Source organism: Bubalus kerabau, chromosome 8 (assembly GCF_029407905.1).
Source record: "Bubalus kerabau isolate K-KA32 ecotype Philippines breed swamp buffalo chromosome 8, PCC_UOA_SB_1v2, whole genome shotgun sequence".
Classification (NCBI taxonomy): Eukaryota; Metazoa; Chordata; class Mammalia; order Artiodactyla; family Bovidae; genus Bubalus; species Bubalus kerabau.
The window spans coordinates 50,836,717-50,860,044 of record NC_073631.1 but is presented as its reverse complement, the minus strand read 5'-3'; positions in this window follow the sequence as shown (position 1 = coordinate 50,860,044).

Genomic DNA, 23,328 nt, shown 5'->3' with positions numbered 1-23,328 from the left:
GCTCCCAGGTTAAAAGAGTCTTGAGGTGAGATCAAGGTACTAAACCAGGCATCAAGCTCCCAAAGAACATAGCAGAGTTAAAAATAGACACAGATGACAGTAGCAAGTGACTGAATGAAACTGTCTAGTAGAAGTGTTTCATGTGGGTATGAGACATTAATCTGGATTTGCCAATGGGGAGAAAGGTGAATGTGGTCCCTGGGAGGAAGTGCTCTGAGAAGAACATTCCTGGGCACAGCAGAGCCCTAGTTAATTGAACCTTGCCTAGTCTTATTCTCCAGAGAAGCCAAGTGACCACTCAAGACAAAGAAATAGTCATTCTTCCTTGATTATCTCTGTTGGCAGAGAACAGGGACTAACAGGAAGCAAGATGGGAGTCAGAGGTGTATGCTGTGGGAAGGTTGTAGAGTGGAGTATCTTGTGAACATTCCTCAGGGGCAAGATGGATGTTCCACTTTGTGGTTCTTACATCAAGAATGATGATGCCATGTGGGTCAAGAGGTATGAAAGATTTATCACTCCCACAATAAGGCTTTCTTGGGAGAGTAGAACATGTTCCCAAATAGGTCTGAAAATGGTTTGAGAGAACAGGGAAGGGAGGCTGGCTTGGGGTTTTATAATTGTTAGAAGGTGGGGCTGGGGTGAGGGTTCCCTCATGCTGGCCAAGATTTACCAGGTTTGAACTTCCTAACACTGCCAAAGGTGGGAGCACCTAGTCTTTTTTATCACCTTGCCCAAATGGGGGAGGTATATGGGGAAGGGGGCATGGCAGGGCTTGAAAGCTGTCAACCTCAAATAATAAAAAATTAAGTCAAGACTCTTTATTACAGAGTATCAGAGAGCCTTGGTGAGCCTGGGCCTCAAGAGGATTAAAAGCACAGAGCTGCCCCATCAGACATCTACATAATCTCTTAGAGGAAATCAGTAACCAGGAACTGTAGAGGCCAGAACTATAGCTTATGTGAAATTCACCATGTTTCTTATTATTTCTGTTTTGTTTTCTGCAAGCGTTATTGAAAAATTCATGTAACAAAAGGGGTTGTAATGTTGTTATCATGGATTGTGTGTGTGTGTGTGTTGGATATAGCTGATTGGTACTCAGTATCTATTTCCATCATATTTAGGTGGTTTCCTGTACCGCTGAGATTAGAAAGCAGGAAACTACATTTGCTTGACTCTTCTGGATGGATTTTATTATGTACATATTGCTTTACATGTCGAAAGCAGAAGTGAAGTAGAAGCCATCTTCCTTCTACTATTTGGCAGATTTTCTGCTGGTTAACAAGATCTCGGGGTGGGATGGGGGGTGGGGGCGGGTTCTGAAGTGCTTATAGTACCCAGCCACTAGTTTCATGGGTGTGGAGAGGCAATTGTTGTGTGGCAGCCATAGCCTCCTCATCTTTCTTGTCCAATCCCTGCATCACAGCTATGGTTGTGAACCATATGATTTATGAACTCAGTAGTTCCATTCAGTGTCCGCCTACAGATTGCTCACCATCCTGATTGTTGCAAGCTATCAGTTGCCTGGCTTGTCAGTTTTGCATTGTTCTGGGGGTTATTTCTGAAGGCCCACCCTAGAGCCTGCTCCTCCAGCCATTCTAGTTAACTTGCAGATACCTAATTCCTTTATTAATTCCTTTGTGCTTAATACAACAAGATTGGTTTCCATTTCTGGCCTTGACTGCTGATTGTTATTGTGTGTTTGTGTTAGTAAGGGGATTTGGGCGGGGGGGGGGGCAAGGAAAGTGTGGAGATTATATCAACTCCAAACTTTATTTAGAGATAGGGCTGTATAGGGACCCCCACAGGCGAGACTGGTGACCTTTATTGAAAGAAAATTGTCTGATCATACGGAGATCGACTGGGACCTGAGAAGGTCTGGATCAGGGTAGGGTGAGGAGGGAATGTCTTCAGAATTCCCAGATTCTGTTGACCTTGGAGCTGCAAAGAAAAAGGGTTTTAGGGAAATTTCTTCAATTAATAGATAAAGGTGTTTAGTATTTTATTAATTGTTCTGAATATTCATTGTTTTTTTCTTCTAAATTTCTGGAAGTTCATGTTACAGAGTCCAAGCTTTTACTGCTCATTGCATGACAGGTCAGTAAATGGAGAAATGAGGTGTTGAAGCAAGGAATAGTGACTCTATTTGGAAAGTCAGCATACCAAGAAGATGGCAGAGTAGAATCCCAAAGAACCATCTTACCTGAGTTAGAATTCAGGCTTCTTTTATACCAGAAGGGGAGGAGGTGTGGCAGGTTGTTGCAGATTTCTTAGTACTAGCCAGACCCCAAAGGGAGTGTGATAATCCTTTATTCTTACAGGGGTCCAAGTGGGTCAGGTCACAGTGTTTCTGTAAACCTCCAATAAGACAAATGTTATTTCCCATTCTGCAACTTTTAATCTCTGTATGAATGAAAAGTGTTATACCTTAAAAGATCATGCCTGGGAGACAGAGTCTTGATAAAGGGCTATTAAGTATACTTCAGGCTCTAGGCAATATTCCTTTTCAAAAATGCAGAGTCAGCATGACTCAACACAGCAGCAGAGCACAAAGGTTAGAACTAAAGGAATAGATCAAATATGGAGTCAGGTTTTCTGTTATACTTACTCTTCTCAGTAGCTTTTAATGTTTTTAATACAATTACAGTGTACTTGAAAAATCTTTTTTTCTCTCTCTCTCTTCCATAGATGAAAGGTAACTTGAGTATGGTTTCCATTTGAGCTCATACAACTATCTGTGAATTGAGTAGAATAAAAATGAAAATTTCCTAGAACAAATGCTGTGATAATTTCTAAGAGTTTAAAGATTATATTGATACCTTAATGCTGACTCATAAAGTGCTACGAAGGGAAGTAATTCTGTGAATCAGTTTCATAAATAGATGTGTAGTAAGGGACTTCCTGGGTCTCCACCAGTTCTTTCCCCCACTTCACCTCAGCCACCCACTCTCATTATAGACCTTGGAAGTTGATTTCAAGGAACTGGACCACCTTGGTAGTCTTTACGTTGGATGTATTATAACTTGTAGTAGATGGATTTGCCTTCTGTTTCAATGAGAAAGCAAAGATTTTCAGTTTGTAATTTTGTCAATTTTCTTTTTTTACCCAAACCAGTGAACTTATTTAGACTCTCTCACTTATTTGACTCAGTTTTGGAAATTCACTCTTAAAAAATCCTTCAGCTCAGTTCAGTTCAGTCACTCAGTCATGTCCGACTCTTTGAGACCCCATGAATCACAGCACACCAGGCCTCCCTGTCCATCACCAACTCCCAGAGTTCACTCAGACTCACGTCCATCGAGTCAGTGATGCTATCCAGCCATCTCATCTTCTGTCATCCCCTTCTCCTCCTGCCCCCAATCCCTCCCAGCATCAGAGTCTTTTCCAATGAGTCAACTCTTTGCATGAGGTGGCCAAAGTACTGGAGTTTCAGCTTTAGCATCATTCCTTCCAAAGAACACCCAGGTCTGATCTCCTTTAGAATGGACTGGTTGGATCTCCTTGCAGTCCAAGGGACTCTCAAGAGTCTTCTCCAACACCACAGTTCAAAAGCATCAATTCTTCAGTGCTCAGCTTTCTTCACAGTCCAAAAATTGGAAAAACCATAGCCTTGACTAGACGGACCTTTGTTGGCAAAGTAATGTCTCTGCTTTTGAATTGGTCATAACTTTCCTTCCAAGGAGTAAGCGTCTTTTAATTTCATGGCTGCAGTCACCATCTGCAGTGATTTTGGAGCCCCCAAAAAATAAAGTCTGACACTGTTTCCCCATCTATTTGCCATGAAGTGATGGGACCAGATGCCATGATCTTCGTTTTCTGAATGTTGAGTTTTAAGCCACCTTTTTCACTCTCCACTTTCACCTTCATCAAGAGGCTTTTTAATTCCTCTTCACTTTCTGCCATAAGGGTGGTGTCATCTGCATATCTGAGGTTATTGATATTTCTCTTGGCAGTCTTGATTCCAGCTTGTGCTTCTTACAGCCCAGCGTTTATCATGATGTACTCTGCATATAAGTTAAATAAGCAGGGTGACAATATACAGCCTTGACATACTCCTTTCCCTACTTGGAACCAGTCTGTTGTTCCATGTCCAGTTCTAACTGTTGCTTCCTGACCTGCATACAAATTTCTCGAGAGGCAGGTCAGGTGCTCTGGTATTCCCATCTCTTTCAGAATTTAATCTTTATTGAAATATAATTTACATGTCATTTAAAGTATAGTTTTGTGGGTTTTAGTATGTTCAGAGTTGCATAGCCATCACCACAACCAGTTTTCAAAGAATTTATATCACCACAAAAAGAACCCCCTTGGCCACCACTCCACCAGTTCTCCCAATACCAAATTTCTAGGAAACCACTAATCTACTTTCCTTTTCTATAGATTTGCCTATTTGAGGAATTTCATATAATTGGAATCATATAATATGTGACCCTTTATGACTGGTTTCTTTAACTTAATGTTTCAGGGTTCATCCATATTTTGGCATGTATCAGTACTTTATTCCTTTTTCTGATTGCATAGTATTCCAATGTATGATTATACCTCATATTTTTATCCATTCATCACTTGATGAAAGGCATTCGGATTGGACAAACCCTATTATGAATAATGCTAGTGTGAACATTCATGTATAAGATTTTCTGTAAACGTATATTTTCTCTTTTCTTGAGTATATGCCTAAAAGTGAAATTGCAGAGTCATATGGTAATTCCGTTTCATCATTTGAGGACTTAGCAGAGTGTTTTCCAAAGCGGCTGTATCATTTTACATTTCTACCAGTAGTGTATGATGGTTCCAATTTCTTCACATCCTGGTCAACACGTATCTGCCCTTTTGGTTATTGCATCATCATGGGTATGAAATAGCATCTCATTATGATTTTTCTCTGATGGCTAATGATGTCTAACATTTTTTCATGTATGTATTAGCCATTTGTATATCTTCTTTTGAGAAATGTCTGATAAGATCCTGTACCCTTTAAAAATTGGGTTATTTAATTTTTTTATTTTTGAGTTGTAAGAGTTCTTTATGTATTGTAGATACAAGTCCCTTATCAGATGTATGTAAGTACAGTTCTCCCTAGCATAAACTCCGTGTCCGACTCTGTGCGACCCCAGAGATGGCAGCCCACCGGGCTCCCCCATCCCTGGGATTCTCCAGGCAAGAACACTGGAGTGGGTTGCCATTTCCTTCTCCAAAACCAGGTTTAAAGAACTCAAATGCACTCAGACTCAGAGCTTGAGCCCAAGCCCTTCTTTCCTGCACCTTCAGAAGCCAGTGGTAACCAACAGAGGAGAGCCTTGCAATAAGCATCTGGCTGCAGTCATGAGGCTTTACATATGTTAGCAAATATGGGAGGAAGCTAGGGAGGGCATAGTCTCCTAGGGAGTGAGATGGATTTTTTTTTCAGGGAGGTAAGTTGAGTTACCAAACTGAAATCATGAAAGGAATACTGAGTGTTGGGTGATGGGAAATCAAGTGAATCAGAAAGGTTGGGGTACAGGTTAACAAGCAGAGGGGAGGTGGCATCTTTATGAAGGCTGGTCTGGAAGTCTTCCTCTTTCGGAAGGTTAAAGGAAATAGCCATGTTTGCTATTAATTTAATCTTTATTTTCCCTACCTGCTGATGTGGATGGTAAGTGCCTTTTTTAAAGGCAAGGGGCCTTAAAAAAAATTGCATGATGTGGTGGTTATGGAGAAGGTGGCTGTAACAATAGTTTCTGATATGGCAGACAGTTTCCTGATTTTACAGATGTCTGATTATTTTAACGGCAGCAATATAGCTTTGGGAATTGGTATTCCCTACATCCCATCTGAGTTTGGGATGCAGAGTATTTATTAGAGATCAACATCTACGAAAGGAAAGGGGGTTAAGCAAGAGGAAGTAAAAAGTGAACTGCAGTGCAAGCTCAAGAAAGTTTCAGGGAACTTGCATGGAAGCTCTTGATGAAATATTGCACATCAGATACATCTTGCCTCTGAGCAAAATGGCCAGAATTGTATACCCCTGCTTTAGTTAGTCACTGCATGCAGGCTGTTGGCAGTGGTGTGGGGTCAGATGAGGAAGCTCTGACATTGCCACAGACTCTGAAGATAATGTCAGCTGGAGGCCATTTGCTGTTTGTACTCCTGACTGTTGGGCAGCAAATCATTTCTTAAAGGCGAATTTGAGCATCTGCATATCTGTTTATTATAACTGGTCCTATTTGAAGAACAGAAGCTACCTACTTATTGGTCTAAATGATCAGTATAGTGAAGGCTATTGGGTCATGCCAACCCTGCCCCAAACAATTCATTTACTTGTGAACTGTTATAACAAATGAAAAATAGATTAGAGGAGATTCATAGTCCACCCTGGCCATGCTCCACTTCCACCATGCATGGATAATGATGTGGATGTCATCTTGTTTGTGGGCAGTGAGAGATGCCCAAGACCCTCAGGTAGGGAGACTTCCCCTCTATCTATGGTCCTTGAGGAAGGACCCTATAGGAAACATCCATTGTTCTCTCCATCCTTTTCTTGGCTCTTCTTCATGTTTTCCTACCAGACAGGGTTTTGTCTAAATCTTTTTTTCTTCTGAAAATTCCTTTTTCTACTGGCTTTCCTTGTATTGTGCTCACCGTTGTGCTTACCATTCTGACCATGCTGTCTCTTTTTCCTTACTCATTTCTCACACTTGCATTGTTCATTTTCCCCAGTGTTCTGTTTTTATTCTCCTGGTAAGCAACATGGTTTGGCTCATTCATCATGTATTTCAGGCCAGCTTCCTTCTAATTATGGAAGCTAGAAAGTCAAATAAAACCTCCAAATCCCTACTGCCCACCAGAAAAAAAAAAAAAAGCAAAATATTTTCTAAATATCCTAGAATTCTAGATTTAAATTCTGCCAATCAGGTAGATGCATTTGTGCAAGACTTAGATTTCAGGCTAGTTTGAGAGGAGGGACTCAGGGCAAAGAGCCTTTAAAAAAATTTGAGGGCATGATGTGGTGGTTATGGAGAAGGTGGCTGTAACAATAGCTTCTGATGTGGCAGAGAGTTTCCTGATTTTACAGATGTCTGATTATTTTAATGGCAGCAATGTAGCTTTGGGAATTGTTATTCCGAAATAATGAAAGCTTAGGAGAGTCTTTTTCATTAGTTTTCCTAAGGAAGCCACTTAATTATTCCATAATTATTCTGTAATAAATCTCTTTCCTTTAAAACTAATCACAGTAGATTCTCTTCTTTGTATATACTTTGTAAATACTAACCAGTGCAGCACTGATTGTTGGGGGATTTTTGTGTTTTTGTTTTGTTTTGATTTTATTTCTGTTTTAATAGACTGGCTGTCCATGGGCCAACCAGTACCATGGATTGAGGGCTTCTGTGGTTACTCAACAGTAAAGAATCTGCCTGCCATTGTGAGAGATGCGAGTTAGATCACTAGTTGGGGAAAATCCCCTGGAGAAGGAAATAACAACCTACTCCAGTGTTCTTGGGAAATCCTGTGGATAGCTGCAGCCTGCCAGGCTCCTCAGTTCATGGGATCACAAAAGAGTCAGACAAGACTTAGTGACTAAACAACAACAACAACAAAAATATAGATTGATGTCTCCTAATTTTATATCTGCAGACTAAGCAACTCCATTAAGCTCCAGATTTATGTGTCCAATTACCTACTGGACATTTCTATCTGAATAGCAAATGAAACCTCAAATTGATTGTATCCAAAAACTGAACTAATTTTCACCCAATACTTTCTTTGCTCCCTATCCAGCCATATAACCTAAGAGTCTTGACAGTCATTCTGTACTCCCTTTTTGCCCTCATTCTCAACTTTCTATCAATACCAAGACCTGTTGATTGTAATTTCTAAATATACCTGTGTCCATTCTTCTTCTCTACATTCTTACTGCTTGTGACTTAGTTGTCAGGATTGTTAGAATAGTCTTTCTCTTTTTCTTCATCCTCCTCTTCTTCTTCTTGAGTTTAAAGTCTGTATTGAAGATAATTTTGAGGCTTTTTTTGTTTTTATGTTTTAACATGTCTGAAATTGGGATACACATAATTAATGGGGTCTTCCACTTGCTGTCAGCAAAGAAGTCATTCTAACAGTGATTATTATCTTCTTGCACAAACTTGATTATTATTTAAGGTGACATGACTGGACAACTGCAACTCCCTGATGTTTTATTTAGTAATCATTGAAGGACCATCTGAGGAAGGAATATAAGTCCTAATTGTTTTATAATAAACCTTTATTGATACCTCCTGGTAAAATTAAGTTATGACAGTATGAAAAGCTGCAGAATGGATGTCAGCAGCTTGGAAGAAAACCCAAACACAATATTAAATTATTAAGTGGTTTACTTAGGAAGTCTAAGTAAGCACTCTTTTAATAGACACTGTGTATTGCTAATACTCTAATAGCACTGAGATCAATACTGTCTGGAAAAATATGGAGATCAACAAGTCTGAGTCCCAGAGAACTCAGTAGAGTTCTCTGCAAGGACATTTTACAAAGAATATGGCTAAATTTATTTAATTTACAGTTTCATTTTTATGAATGGGTAACAGTGAGATATGAGAAAAATATCTAAGCCAAAATAGCTCTTTCAATCAATGTAAAAACTTCTAAGTTATAGGAGAGCATTACTACATTTTAGTACGTTGAAATTCAGTGAAGTATAGTAATTCTCCAAGTTTTTTTTTTTTAAATAAAACTCAGAGTTTTTTTTTTTTGTTTGTTTGTTTTTTGTGGGCACATATCCCCATTTCTCCTTCTTGGGGGCAACTACTTTCTAGTCTTTTAAATGTTTCTTCTGGTATTTGCTTCTTTTTCTCTAAGTATCATCCTTATACTGCTTTCTTCTAATTTTATTTTCCAGTTAGACTTCTCTATTGAATTCTCATTATAGAAAACAAGTATTTAATAAGTATTTCATGCTCTTTTACCACCTCTCACCCCTCAAGACATCATACATATTCTCCCCTTTCTTTCTCTTCTCAATACAATTATAATTCTTAGATTAGTGTTCACTGTTCACATTATTGTGGTTGTGTTACCAGTATTTCCACCTGAATCATGTAGGAAACTATTTTCTTTCTTGTATAATTTTTTGATTTCCTTTAATTAATAATTTCCCTCATCTGTTGGTTTAGTTTTCCATTTTTCTGTTTCTTGTCCAAACTGTTGAGAAAACCTGTATCTTTTATAAATACATTTAAATGCTCAGATATCCTATTCATTTTATTTTTAGGGTACTATTTCTTTGAGTGTGATTTGTTTTGTTCCCATCTAGACTGGGTACTCTCTAGGCTTGTATTAACTGCCATCCTGACATTTCCATCAGCTGTCACTCTGTGGTTTTCTTCATATCCCTCTTCTGTTAGATCTCAAAATTCTTGTATTGCATGCTTTTCTTTTTCTTGCCTTACTCTTTAGTTTTGGTGGAGTGTATGTTCTAGTAGCAAACTCAAAAAGATGATGAAAAAGTAAATGTTTTGACTCCTTGTCTGCCTTAAAATGACTCTAGATCCCTCTACCACTTGATTGATTAGTTTTTCTGAGTATAGAATTCTAGGTTGAAGTAAATTTTCCTCCAGATTTTTGGAGCAGTTGAACATTCATTCATTGTCTTTTTGCTACCAGCTTTGCAATGGAAGTCTGATGCCATCTTGATTCTAGATTATTTGAATATAATCCACCCCCCACCCCTACCCCAGAAACTTTAAAGCTTCTCTTTTCTTCTGGATTCTGAAACTTTGTCATGCTGTGCTAGGCCCTCCGTGAACTCTCATAGTTTGAAAATTTTGTCTTTAAATTCTGAAAGGTTTTTCACTGATTGTTTCCTTTCTTTGTTTATTCTGTTTTCTTTTTGTAAAACTTGTGATTTGAGTGCTAGATCATCTAGAGTCTAACATCTCAAGTTTTACATTCTAGGATATTTCCTCACTTTTCTCATTTGACTCTTCTGCTGAGTTTTGTATTTCTAATATCATTAAATTTATTTTGGTCTCTGTCCTTCTTCATACCGTTCCATCCCTATTTGTGTTCCATCTTTCTTATCTTTCCTAAGAATGTCACTGTTGATATTTAGAAATTATTTCTCTTTCAATTGGATTTTCCCCCAGACTGCTTTTTTGGTTGTTTGTTTTGGATTGTGTCTTTCACACTGGAGGCTTTCCTCAAATATTTGGTGATTCTTGGCTGTGTGCCTATGTTTACGAGCAGGCACTAAATACTGATGCCAGGCTCTGTGTGGGGAGGCTGGGCTTTCTGTTTGCAGGCTTTGCTGGTGGGCCATTAGGCAGCACCCAGTTATATTGTGGAACTCTCAACTATCTCATTGTCTAGACATCTCTTCTGTTGTTCTGATCACTTTCCCCAGTGAGGAATCTTTGAATAAAATATGGCTCATGACACTTCTTGTGAAGTCTTTTCTGACCCATTGGACCCATTGGATGTTTCTGCATAGTTGGTACTCTGTCTTTTACCAATTTATGATGCAACATCTATAAAACCTAGCGGTTAATGTATAGATCATGTCATTAAACTGTTTATTTATATACTTTTGGTGTTGGTCTTTATACTCTCCAATAGAAAGTAGGTACCTTATTACCCATTCCTGTGTCCTTATCCTCTAGCAAATGCCTACCACACATTTGACCTCAAGAAATATTTCTTGAATAAATATGCATCAGATACTGTATGAAATTATGGAGTGAGTAAGATGGGTGGAAGCAGAATTTAAAAAGTGGACCAAAAACCCTTATTCTAAGAAAGATTGTCTATCCATGAAGGATAGATCTTAAAGGATTCTTAAGATCAAAAGTTTTATCTCAAGTTAGTTTTGCCTTTTTTTGTATTTTTACAATTTAAATTCTTAACTTTTTCTTTAATTCTTAAATTAATGTAATTTTATATTCTTCATATTTTTAAAAAATGGTCTCAAGTATTCAGAAAGGCAGGTTATCTACAAACTGATGAACCTATCCTTGTGTTTGAGATTGTTTTCAATAGTGATGGTTTTGTTTCATTCACCTTCGATAGACTACACATGGCACTCAACAACTTGAGTTGTAACATTTAAAAAAATGATAATAAGATGGCAGTGTACCCTTGCACAACAAAAGCAGAGGATGTTAAATATTTGTAAACAGTGCAAAAGTATTTATCACCAATTACCAGTCATGCTTAGTAATTTCCTCTCTGTTCTTACTCTGTTCAGATATCATTAAAGAAATGTAGACAACTTCATAACCTATTATGACACTGAACACGTTCTGGCATGAAAAATAAATGCTACTTTCTTAATCATAGTAAAAGGTGTTTTTAAAATTACTTGCTTCTCTTTTTTTCATCTTCTACCCAGTTCCACACCCTTCCCCCACACATGACTACAACTAAGTCAGAGTGAGTCCTCCTGTTGCTTCCTGCTCAGCTGAATCAACACTCCTGGAGGCTGTGACTAATAAAAGCCACAACCCATGGTTACACTTGACTTTTGAAAATCCTGGTTAGCTTCAAGGGTATAATTATAAATGTCCATACTTAAAGAATGAGTAAGTTGATACAAAAAAAGCTAGACTTCATCAATGATTGTTAACTTATTTGGCTTATTAACTTATAACTTATTTGACTTATTAACTTATTTAGCTAATTATGTTTTGGTATTGACTGATTTCTTAGCTATTCTGAGATCATGAGTATGTAAACGAAAGTATTTGATTCATAGGTTCCTTACTGGCACTATGCTTTCCTATTCATGGTTCAAAATAATGAGGAATATAGAAAAGGGAAAATGTGATTTCTGAAAGGCAATCTAATAGAGTATGTGTCTCTGGAAAGCAGTCTAATGGAGAGTGTATCTCTGAATATTATTTCAACAGCTAATTGTTAGGGAGATCAATTAGTCTCCAAGAAAAAGGGTATGTTTCCTTTATCCAGGAACAGAAGAATCTCTTCCAGTCATGTACTGTGCTTCTGTCATTGAACCATGAATAAATTTTTATTTCCCCCAAGAAGAGGTTCCACCAATAATAAGTCAGTGTTGTTACTTTAGGTGTCCCACCCCGATTGACATCTGTGCCCATAAAGTTCACTTCACCTTTTCTAGTGCCCACCCTTATCCAGTAAGCAAAGCAGGGTTCCTGTACAATGGCCAGGGACCTTGGACCTGGTGGAGGTGACAGGTTTGGTGAATTGACCTATTTTCTTCCACCACAGGCCAGTGTCTTGACAGCATAACTTTAAACTTTCTGTTTCCTGTGTCCCAAATTCCCCTCAGACCTTGGCTCCTTGCACCCTTGCTTCTGCCTTCAACACTCAGTTGAACCGCTCACCAAAAAGCCATTCTTGATGTCCTAGTTGTCAAACACAGCAGACTATTTTCTCTCCTTATGGTTCACAAGTTTTTAAAAGCAGTTGGTATAGTTGACAGCCTTCCCTTCCCTTCAACCTCTTTGTTGGTTTTCCTTCTAATACCTCAGTCACTCCTTAACCTCTTCTCTTTCCCATTTTTTCAATTTCTCTATCACTGTTTTCTCCATAGGCTTTTAGTATGTTAAAACTTCTACCATATTAAAAGAAAATTCTCTCCCCCAAAGTTGTAATCCCTCTTAGAGATCACTTTATATTTTATCCACTTCATTATTTAACTCCATAAAAGAATATAAAACATTCCCTCACTTCTTCATTGCTCATTCACTTACAGCTCCCCATAATCAAGCCTCTAACTCATCAATCTAGTGAAATGGCTCTGGCAAAGTCTTTAGTGACTTTCTGACTCTTGAAAATCCTCACCTTATTTGTCTTTTCTTTCCAGCACTTGACCATATTGATGACTTCCTTCCAGAAGCTCTCTCTTCCTCGGCTTCCAGTCATTGCACTTTGCTGGTTCTCTTGCTGCTCTGGGCATTTTTTTTTTTCTCCAGACTCCTTTTGTTCCATTGTTAACCTGTGAACACTGATGTTTCCCATCATCTTGGACTTTTTCTCCTCTTACCTTACAAGCAACCCTAGAGTAAGTTCACCCTTCTCCGTGGCTTTAACCACCCTGAACATGCTGATGACCAATATGTAATCTGGAGAACTCAGCAGTTTATACTTTTGTTTTCTGCTATGCAATCTCCCTTTTGACTCTCCCAGCTACTCTAAGTGGAGAAGGCAATGGCACCCCACTCCAGTACTCTTGCCTGGAAAATCCCATGGACAAAGGAGCCTGGTAGGCTGCAGTCCATGGGGTCGCTAAAAGTCGGACACGACTGAGTGACTTCACTTTCACTTTTCACTTTCATGCATTGGAGAAGGAAATGGCAACCCACTCCAGTCTTCTTGCCTGGAGAATCCCAGGGACAGGGGAGCCTGGTGGGCTGCCGTCTATGGGGTCACACAGAGTGGAACATGACTGACGTGACTTAGTAGTATTAGTAGCTGCTCTAAGACATACGGCAATCCCCCTCCTAGCATCCCTCTTTGTTCTGAAGACTTTTTTTTTTTTTTCCTGAGGAGGCTCTTTTCCTACTCTCAAAGGCCATGGCACTTTTTGTTTATTTCCTCTTTCAATCCTCAGGGCCCCTTTGGCCCTTTAGAAATATAGCTGTGATATTCCTATGGATTAAGGTTTGAAAACAATAGCCTCTTAATTCTTTTTTTTTTCCCCTGATTCCACATTTTATTTTATTTATTTATTTTAAATTTTATTTTTACACTTTACAAAATTGTATTAGTTTTGCCAAATATCAAAATGAATCCGTCACAGGTATACATGTGTTCCCCATCCTGAACCCTCCTCCCTCCTCCCTCCCCATACCATCCCTCTGGGTCATCCCAGTGCACTAGCCCCAAGCATCCAGTATCGTGCATCGAACCTGGACTGGTAACTCGTTTCATACATGATACTTTACATGTTTCAATGCCATTCTCCCAAATCTTCCCACCCTCTCCCTCTCCCACAGAGTCCATAAGACTGTTCTATACATCAGTGTCTCTTTTGCTGTCTCGTACACAGGGTTATTGTTACCATCTTTCTAAATTCCATATATATGCGTTAGTATACTGTATTGGTGTTTTTCTTTCTGGCTTACTTCACTCTGTATAATAGGCTCCAGTTTCATCCACCTCATTAGAACTGATTCAAATGTATTCTTTTTAATGGCTGAGTAATACTCCATTGTGTATATGTACCACAGCTTTCTTATCCATTCATCTGCTGATGGACATCTAGGTTGCTTCCATGTCCTGGCTATTATAAACAGTGCTGCGATGAACATTGGGGTACACGTGTCTCTTTCCCTTCTGGTTTCCTCAGTGTGTATGCCCAGCAGTGGGATTGCTGGATCATAGGGCAGTTCTATTTCCAGGTTTTTAAGGAATCTCCACACTGTTCTCCATAGTGGCTGTACTAGTTTGCATTCCCACCAACAGTGTAAGAGAGTTCCCTTTTCTCCACACCCTCTCCAGCATTTATTACTTATAGACTTTTGGATCACAGCCATTCTGACTGGTGTGAAATGGTACCTCATAGTGGTTTTGATTTGCATTTCTCTGATAATGAGTGATGTTGAGCATCTTTTCATGTGTTTGTTAGCCATCTGTATGTCTTCTTTGGAGAAATGTCTATTTAGTTCTTTGGCCCATTTTTTGATTGGGTCATTTATTTTTCTGGAGTTGAGCTGTAGGAGTTGCTTGTATATTTTTGAGATTAGTTGTTTGTCAGTTGCTTCATTTGCTATTATTTTCTCCCATTCTGAAGGCTGTATTTTCACCTTGTTAATAGTTTCCTTTGATGTGCAGAAGCTTTTAAGTTTAATTAGGTCCAATTTGTTTATTTTTGCTTTTATTTCCAATATTCTGGGAGGTGGGTCATAGAGGATCCTGCTGTGATGTATGTCAGAGAGTGTTTTGCCTATGTTCTCCTCTAGGAGTTTTATAGTTTCTGGTCTTATGTTGAGATCTTTAATCCATTTTGAGTTTATTTTTGTGTATGGTGTTAGAAAGTGTTCTAGTTTCATTCTTTTACAAGTGGTTGACCAGTTTTTCCAGCACCACTTGTTAAAGAGATTGTCTTTAATCCATTGTATATTTTTGCCTCCTTTGTCAAAGATAAGGTGTCCATATGTGCGTGGATTTATCTCTGGGCTTTCTATTTTGTTCCATTGATCTGTATTTCTGTCTTTGTGCCAATACCATACTGTCTTGATAACTGTGGCTTTGTAGTAGAGCCTGAAGTCTGGTAGGTTGATTCCTCCTGTTCCATTCTTCTTTCTCAAGATTGCTTTGGCTATTCGAGGTTTTTTGTATTTCCATACAAATTGTGAATTTATTTGTTCTAGCTCTGTGAAGAATACTGTTGGTAGCTTGATAGGGATTGCATTGAATCTATAGATTGCTTTGGGTAGTATACTCATTTTCACTATATTGATTCTTCCAATCCATGAACATGGTCTATTTCTCCATCTATTAGTGTCCTCTTTGATTTCTTTCACCAGTGTTTTATAGTTTTCTCTATATAGGTCTTTAGTTTCTTTAGGTAGATATATTCCTAAGTATTTTATTCTTTCCGTTGCAATGGTGAATGGAATAGTTTCCTTAATTTCTCTTTGTGTTTTCTCATTATTAGTGTATAGGAATGCAAGGGATTTCTGTGTGTTGATTTTATATCCTGCAACTTTACTATAGTCATTGATTAGTTCTAGTAGTTTTCTGGTGGAGTCTTTAGGGTTTTCTATGTAGAGGATCATGTCATCTGCAAATAGTGAGAGTTTTACTTCTTCTTTTCCAATTTGGATTCCTTTTATTTCTTTTTCTGCTCTGATTGCTGTGGCCAAAACTTCCAAAACTATGTTCAATAGTAATGGTGAAAGTGGGCACCCTTGTCTTGTTCCTGACTTTAGAGGAAATGCTTTCAGTTTTTCACCATTGAGGATAATGTTTGCTGTGGGTTTGTCATATGTAGCTTTTATTATGTTGAGGTATCTTCCTTCTATTCCTGCTTTCTGGAGAGTTTTTATCATAAATGGATGTTGAATTTTGTCAAAGGCTTTCTCTGCATCTATTGAGATAATCATATGGTTTTTATTTTTCAATTTGTTAATGTGGTGTATCACATTGATTGATTTGCAGATATTGAAGAATGCTTGCATCTCTGGGATAAAGCCCACTTGGTCATGGTGCATGATCTTTTTAATGTGTTGTTGGATTCTGATTGCTAGAATTTTGTTAAGGAGTTTTGCATCTATGTTCATCAGTGATATTGGCCTGTAGTTTTCTTTTTTGTGGGATCTTTGTCAGGTTTTGGTATTAGGGTGATGGTGGCCTCATAGAATAAGTTTGGAAGTTTACCTTCCTCTGCAATTTTCTGGAAGAGTTTGAGTAGGATAGGTGTTAGCTCTTCTCTAAATTTTTGGTAGAATTCAGCTGTGAAGCTGTCTGGACCTGGGCTTTTGTTTGCTGGAAGATTTTTGATTACAGTTTCAATTCCGTGCTTGTGATGGGTCTGTTAAGATTTTCTATTTCTTCCTGGTCCAGTTTTAGAAAGTTGTACTTTTCTAAGAATTTGTCCATTTCTTCCACGTTGTCCATTTTATTGGCATATAATTGTTGATAGTAGTCTCTTACGATCTTTTGTATTTCTGTGTTGTCTGTTGTGATCTCTCCATTTTCATTTCTAATGTTATTGATTTGATTTTTCTCCCTTTGTTTCTTGATGAGTCTGGCTAATGGTTTGTCAATTTTATTTATCCTTCAAAGAACCAGTTTTTGGCTTTGTTGATTTTTGCTATGGTCTCTTTTGTTTCTTTTGCATTTATTTCTGCTCTAATTTTTAAGATTTCTTTCCTTCTACTAACCCTGAGGTTCTTCATTTCTTCCTTTTCTAGGTGCTTTAGGTGTAGAGTTAGGTTATTTATTTGACTTTTTTCTTGTTTCTTGAGGTATGCCCGTATTGCTATGAACTTTCCCCTTAGGACTGCTTTTACAGTGTCCCACAGGTTTTGGGTTGTTGTGTTTTCATTTTCATTCGTTTCTATGCAAATTTTGATTTCTTTTTTGATTTCTTCTGTGATTTGTTGGTTATTCAGCAGTGTGTTGTTCAGCCTCCATATTTTGGAATTTTTAATAGTTTTTCTCTTGTAATTGAGATCTAATCTTACTGCATTGTGGTCAGAAAAGATGCTTGGAATGATTTCAGTTTTTTTGAATTTACCAAGGCTAGCTTTATGGCCCAGGATGTGATCTATCCTGGAGAAAGTTTCATGTGCGCTTGAGAAAAAGGTGAAATTCATTGTTTTGGGATGAAATGTCCTATAGATATCAATTAGGTCTAACTGGTCTATTGTATCATTTAAAGTTTGTGTTTCCTTGTTAATTTTCTGTTTAGTTGATCTATCCATAGGTGTGAGTGGGGTATTAAAGTCTCCCACTATTATTGTGTTATTGTTAATTTCTCCTTTCATACTTGTTAGCATTTGTCTTACATACTGCGGTGCTCCCGTGTTGGGTGCATATATATTTATAATTGTTGTATCTTCTTCTTGGATTGATCCTTTGATCATTATGTAGTGACCTTCTTTGTCTCTTTTCACAGCCTTTGTTTTAAAGTCTATTTTATCTGATATGAGTATTGCTACTCCTGCTTTCTTTTGGTCCCTATTTGCATGGAAGATCTTTTTCCAGCCCTTCACTTTCAGTCTGTATGTGTCCCCTGTTTTGAGGTGGGTCTCTTGTAGACAACATATGTAGGGGTCTTGTTTTTGTATCCATTCAGCCAGTCTTTGTCTTTTGGTTGGGGCATTCAACCCATTTACGTTTAAGGTAATTACTGATAAGTATGATCCCGTTGCCATTTACTTTATTGTTTTGGGTTCGAATTTATACACCGTTTTTGTGTTTCCTGTCTAGAGAATATCCTTTAGTATTTGTTGGAGAGCTGGTTTGGTGGTGCAGAATTCTCTCAGCTTTTGCTTGTCTGAAAAGCTTTTGATTTCTCCTTCATACTTGAATGAGATCCTTGCTGGGTACAATAATCTAGGCTGTAGGTTATTTTCTTTCATCATTTTAAGTATGACTTGCCATTCCCTCCTGGCTTGAAGAGTTTCTATTGAAAGATCAGCTGTCATCCTTATGGGAGTTCCCTTGTGTGTTATTTGTTGTTTTTCCCTTGCTGCTTTTAATATTTGTTCTTTGTGTTTGATCTTTGTTAATTTGATTAATATGTGTCTTGGGGTGTTTCGCCTTGGGTTTATCCTGTTTGGGACTCTCTGGGTTTCTTGGACTTGGGTGATTATTTCCTTCCCCATTTTAGGGAAGTTTTCAACTATTATCTCCTCAAGTATTTTCTCATGGTCTTTCTTTTTGTCTTCTTCTTCTGGGACCCCTATGATTCGAATGTTGTAGCGTTTAATATTGTCCTGGAGGTCTCTGAGATTGTCCTCATTTCTTTTAATTCGTTTTTCTAATTCTTTTCTAAGGCAATGAAATATCAGACCCAAGGATACTCTGCTTGGCTACTGGGATAGGGGTGTCAATCCTAATCTCTCAATTCATTTCACCCCACTTTTGCCTCCTGTGTCTGTTTTCTGTATGAATCTCTGTTCCTGCCACACAAATTGGTTCATCTATATCATTTTTCTAGATTACACATATATGCATTAAGATATTATATTTGTTTTTCTCTTTCTGACTTACTTCACTCTGTATGACAAACTCTAGGTCCATCCATATCTCTACAAATGACCCAATTTTGTTCCTTTTTATGGCTGAGTAATATTCCATTGTATATATATCACATCTTCTTTATTCATTCATCTGTTGATGGGCATTTAAGTTGCTTCCATGTCCTGGCTATTGCAAATAGTGCTGCAATGAACATTGAGGGTACATGTGTGTTTTTGAATTATAGGTGTTTTTTTTTTTTTTTTTTTTCCCCAGGGTATATGCCCAGTAGTAGGATTGCTGGGTTGTATTGGGAAAATGTCTACCTAACTGGTTGTTCTGCCATCACTTACTTCAACTATGTTCTCTGCTTAGTCACTCAGTCATGTCCAACTCTTTGTGACCCCATGGACTGCTGCCCATGGGCTCCTCTGTCCATGGGGATTTTCCAGGCAAAAATACTATTTTTTTGCCTGGTGGGTTGCCTTACCCTCCACCAGGGGATCTTCCCAACCCAGGGATAGATCCCAGGTGTCTCACATTGCAGAAAGATTCTTTACTGTCTGAGCCACCAGATAAGCCCAAGAATACTGGAGTGGGTTGCCTATCCCTTCTCAGGGGGATCTTCCTGACCCAGGAATTGAACTGGGGTCTTCTGCCTTGCAGGTGGATTCTTTATCAGCTGAGCTACCAGGGAAGCCCCACTTTAAATATAACATGACTAAAATGAACTTTGATTCTCTTTTCCATCATATCTGCTTCTTTTTCTTTATCCACCAGACTGGTAAATACTATCAGCATCTATTTAGCTACCAGGCCAGAATCCTATGTGTCATCTTGGGCTCCACACTCCTCCTCCCTGCCTTGTCCAGCCAATCTGCTAATTCTGTTGGCTAAATGTCTCTGAAAACCACCTTCTTAGTACAGTTTTTGGTGTCATCACCTGTATCCAGGCCCAATTTGTCTCCATCCCTGCCTGTTTACTCTGGTAATGCTTCTTCCAATCTGTCCTCCACAATGTTGTCAGAGGGATCATTTCACTACAGATTGGGTTATATTTGTCTCCTACTTAAATATCTTAATGGTTTATCCTTCCAGTGATTTTATGGGAGGTTTAGTGTGCTATCCAAAACTTTTCACACTCCTCCTTGTCTTCTCTATTGTCTCATCTCTTGCCATCCTCTGCACTTCCCATATCCATCATTATCTCCAGTCTTCAAGTCCTCCTCTTTGTGTTTCACTGTCTGTAATGCACTTTCCTCCTCTCACCCTTCCCTACCTGTTGTCTCCACCAACATCTACTCATAAGAAAATGCAAATTAAAAACAGAATGGATATTACAACATATGACATATCTACCAGAATGGCTAAAGGGAGGACACTTGCAATAGCAAGAGTGGGTGAAGATTTGGAATCCACTGAAAGACAAATACATGGCTAGTAAAGAATAAGTTGGCCCAGCCACTTTGGGAAGCTGATATCTATGGAAGCTAAACATATTCAAAAGCATTCAAAGATCAGTTCCTGTTAGAAAGAGTTGGCTTCAGCTCCATGATCCCATAGCATTTTACTATGGCGTTTATCACACTATTGTACTTGTTTATTTTTTCTTAATTTTTTTCCCCACTGGGCTGCCAGATGTTTCAAGAACAAATTCTGCCTCATCGTGTCTGTATTCTGAGAGATGGGGACAGGTCTGGCAGTAAATGCTTGCTTAATGGATTACATGTATACTTAAGAGAAATAGAAGTTAATGCTTGCTGGCAGTTCTAAGGAGAATTCCTTACTTTATGAACTTGTATGATTGCTTCTGATAAGAAGTGAAAACTGTAGCTCCAAACATCTTTCCTTTTGCATTAATTTTCAGAAAACTCTACAATTTTAAAAATCAGACTCTAAAATATCAATACCAACTCACTTTTCTGTTAAAGGAGTAAATAAAATGAACTGAAATCAGCATGTCACATTATTTACCCAATCAAAATTTCCAGAGGGAGAGTAGAGTGGCATCAAGAGCCATGTAGAGAAAGGTTAGCCTGAATTAGAGACATCAATAGAAGCATCAATACATAAAAAGTATTTTTGATTCATACCTGATGACTTTATTTGGTTTAAAATAGACTGAAATATAACATGAGGCATTGGTGATCAAACACAGTAAAGATCATCTAAGGAAACAAAGGGAGCTCTGCCAGCTCCTTGAAATAAGTCATCTGGTACAACAGAGTGATGGTTTAGCTCTAAATTTTCTGGAAACTAAGGCGAAAAAAGGAAGAAATGAAGTTGAATAACTTTCAGTTTCTGTTGAAAGGATGTGTAAATTCACACTCAAAGAAAATCAACCAGCTCATAATGGGCAGAGCCAGAGTTAGCATATCTGCTCCCAGAGTGGTGTCCTGGCCAGCACTCCAGGCTGCCTCCTCCTCCCACAGTGGGAGGTGTGTCTGCACTGGTCACAGTGCATCTAATGTGGGGAGCAAGGCTGCTCCCAGGACAGTGAGGCTGGTTATGTCAGTTTCAGACTTCGTCATTAACAAGGATGTATGATGAAAAACTTAAAGGACTCTCATAAATGAAGACCAAAGTATATCAAGTTTACTTAAATTATTTCATTAGTTTTGATAAAAAGAGTGGAATCATAAAATTCATAGCCCCTTGGTGCTCTGTGCTGATCCTGAGTGTGAATGAAAGATCTTGGGTGGGAGACCTTGTTTCATGACTGCACTGAGGAAGAACTTTTTTATCCCTAGTCAGTGCACCTGTATCTAAAAAAAGGAAAGAAAAGAGAAGGAATTATTTGAAAGAGATGTGTCTCATCTCATTCATCTTGTCACTGGTGTTTTCCCTTGATCTTTCCTCTGCCCCCAAAAGGTTGCAACTAGTAAGATAGTGCAGGCATTGAGTCAAGAAAACCTCTTTTCCATCCTGCGTCCTCATTTTCTCACACTGCATCCTGCACCTCATGGCAGCTAATCTGAGTACAGTGATGAAAGGAAGCCAGTAAAGCAATCACAAGTTCACTCCTTATATAAGAAGGACATAGAGATTAACTGCAAGGCAGGCACTGGTCGCCCAATGCATTAGATCACTTGTTTTCTACTCTGCTGTCATCTGTGTTCTCTTTCAGATCCCAAATTATGCCTGGGAACAATATGTTCATGTGATGTAAAGATATTTGGGAAACAATGCCATGGGGAGGAAGCAGGGAGGAAAGGAGGAATATACCCTTTGATGCAATCCTGCTTTGTCACTGTGGAGAATCAAGCAGAATTTAACTGAATTAAAACCAGTTCTCTAATGCATCAGATTAAAATGCTCTATTGATAATTCAGTACCAAACTGCATTTAAAAATACCACCTGTATAAAACATCATACCAATTTAAGCTGCTACCCACCCTAAATTTATTGCATACTATTGGAATGCAGGATTGAAAATTCATTTGTGAAAATCATACATAAAATGTGACATTAAATATAGTCTTTTAAAAGCTTAAAAAACATGGCATCTATTAACATCTGGTAACTCCACCAAAGTAAAAATTTAAAGGCACATATCCCCCAAAGACAAGAAAAATGGAAAAGAAAGTGATGGCAACAACACTGTGGGAGGGAAAATGCAAATAGTGAGGCCACAGAAAGCTAGAGGCTAATTTAACAGTGAAGAGTGCTTGCTGCTGCTGCTAAGTCCCTTCAGTCGGGTCCTACTCTGTGCGACCCCACAGACGGCAGCCCACCAGGCTCTTCCGTCCCTGGGTTTCTCCAGGCAAGAATACTAGAGTGGGTTGCCATTTCCTTCTCCAATACATGCATGCATGCAAAGTTGCTTCAGTTGTGTCCGATTCTGTGCGACCCTATGGACAGCAGCCCATCAGGCTCCTCCGTCCACAGGATTCTCTAGGCTAGAATACTGGAGTGGGTTGCCATTTCCTTCTCCAGAAGAGTGCTTAGGAGTAGGTAAACCTTTGCTTGTGAACCTCTGAAACACCCAGAAATTGAATCTGAATGTGAATTGGATGGAAACTCCAAATAAGAATTAGTCAGGCCCTCCTATCATACTCAGTGTGTGTGTGTTCAGTTGCTCAGTTGCATCCAGCTCTTTGCAACTCCATGGACTGTAGCCCAACAGGCTCCTCTACCCATGGGATTTTTCAGGTTTCCATTTGATCTTCTCAACCAATACTCCATACCAAGCAGCAACTACTCTCCCAGAGATGGAAGTGAAGTCTTTGAATCAGATGGACTCTGGCATCAGGGACAGCAGACTCACCTGTGGGTAGAGGGCTGCCCTGAAAACAGGGTAAATCTATGTATTAGATGGATAAAATGATTCCTTCCTATAGCCTACACAGCTCTAAACAATGTTGATAGAGAGGCTTACACATCCTAGGCAGGAGTTTGAAGAATTCCTCTCTGGGGGACAGTCAACCCAAGAGAAAAACCAACAGATCCTGATAGTTTAGAATTCCCCAAAAATGGCTGCATCCCTGAACAATCAGTGAAGATAAAATCCTTACCACCCGTTACCCAGGTTTCAGTGCTCCATCTGTAAATATGATCAAAGACCAAGGGTCACCAGGAAATTGAGGGTAAAACCCATTTAACATGAGATAGAGTATGAACATTGCCAAATGGGCACTACTGAAATCAGATTGATTATACTCTTTGCAGCCGAAGATGGAGAAGCTCTATAG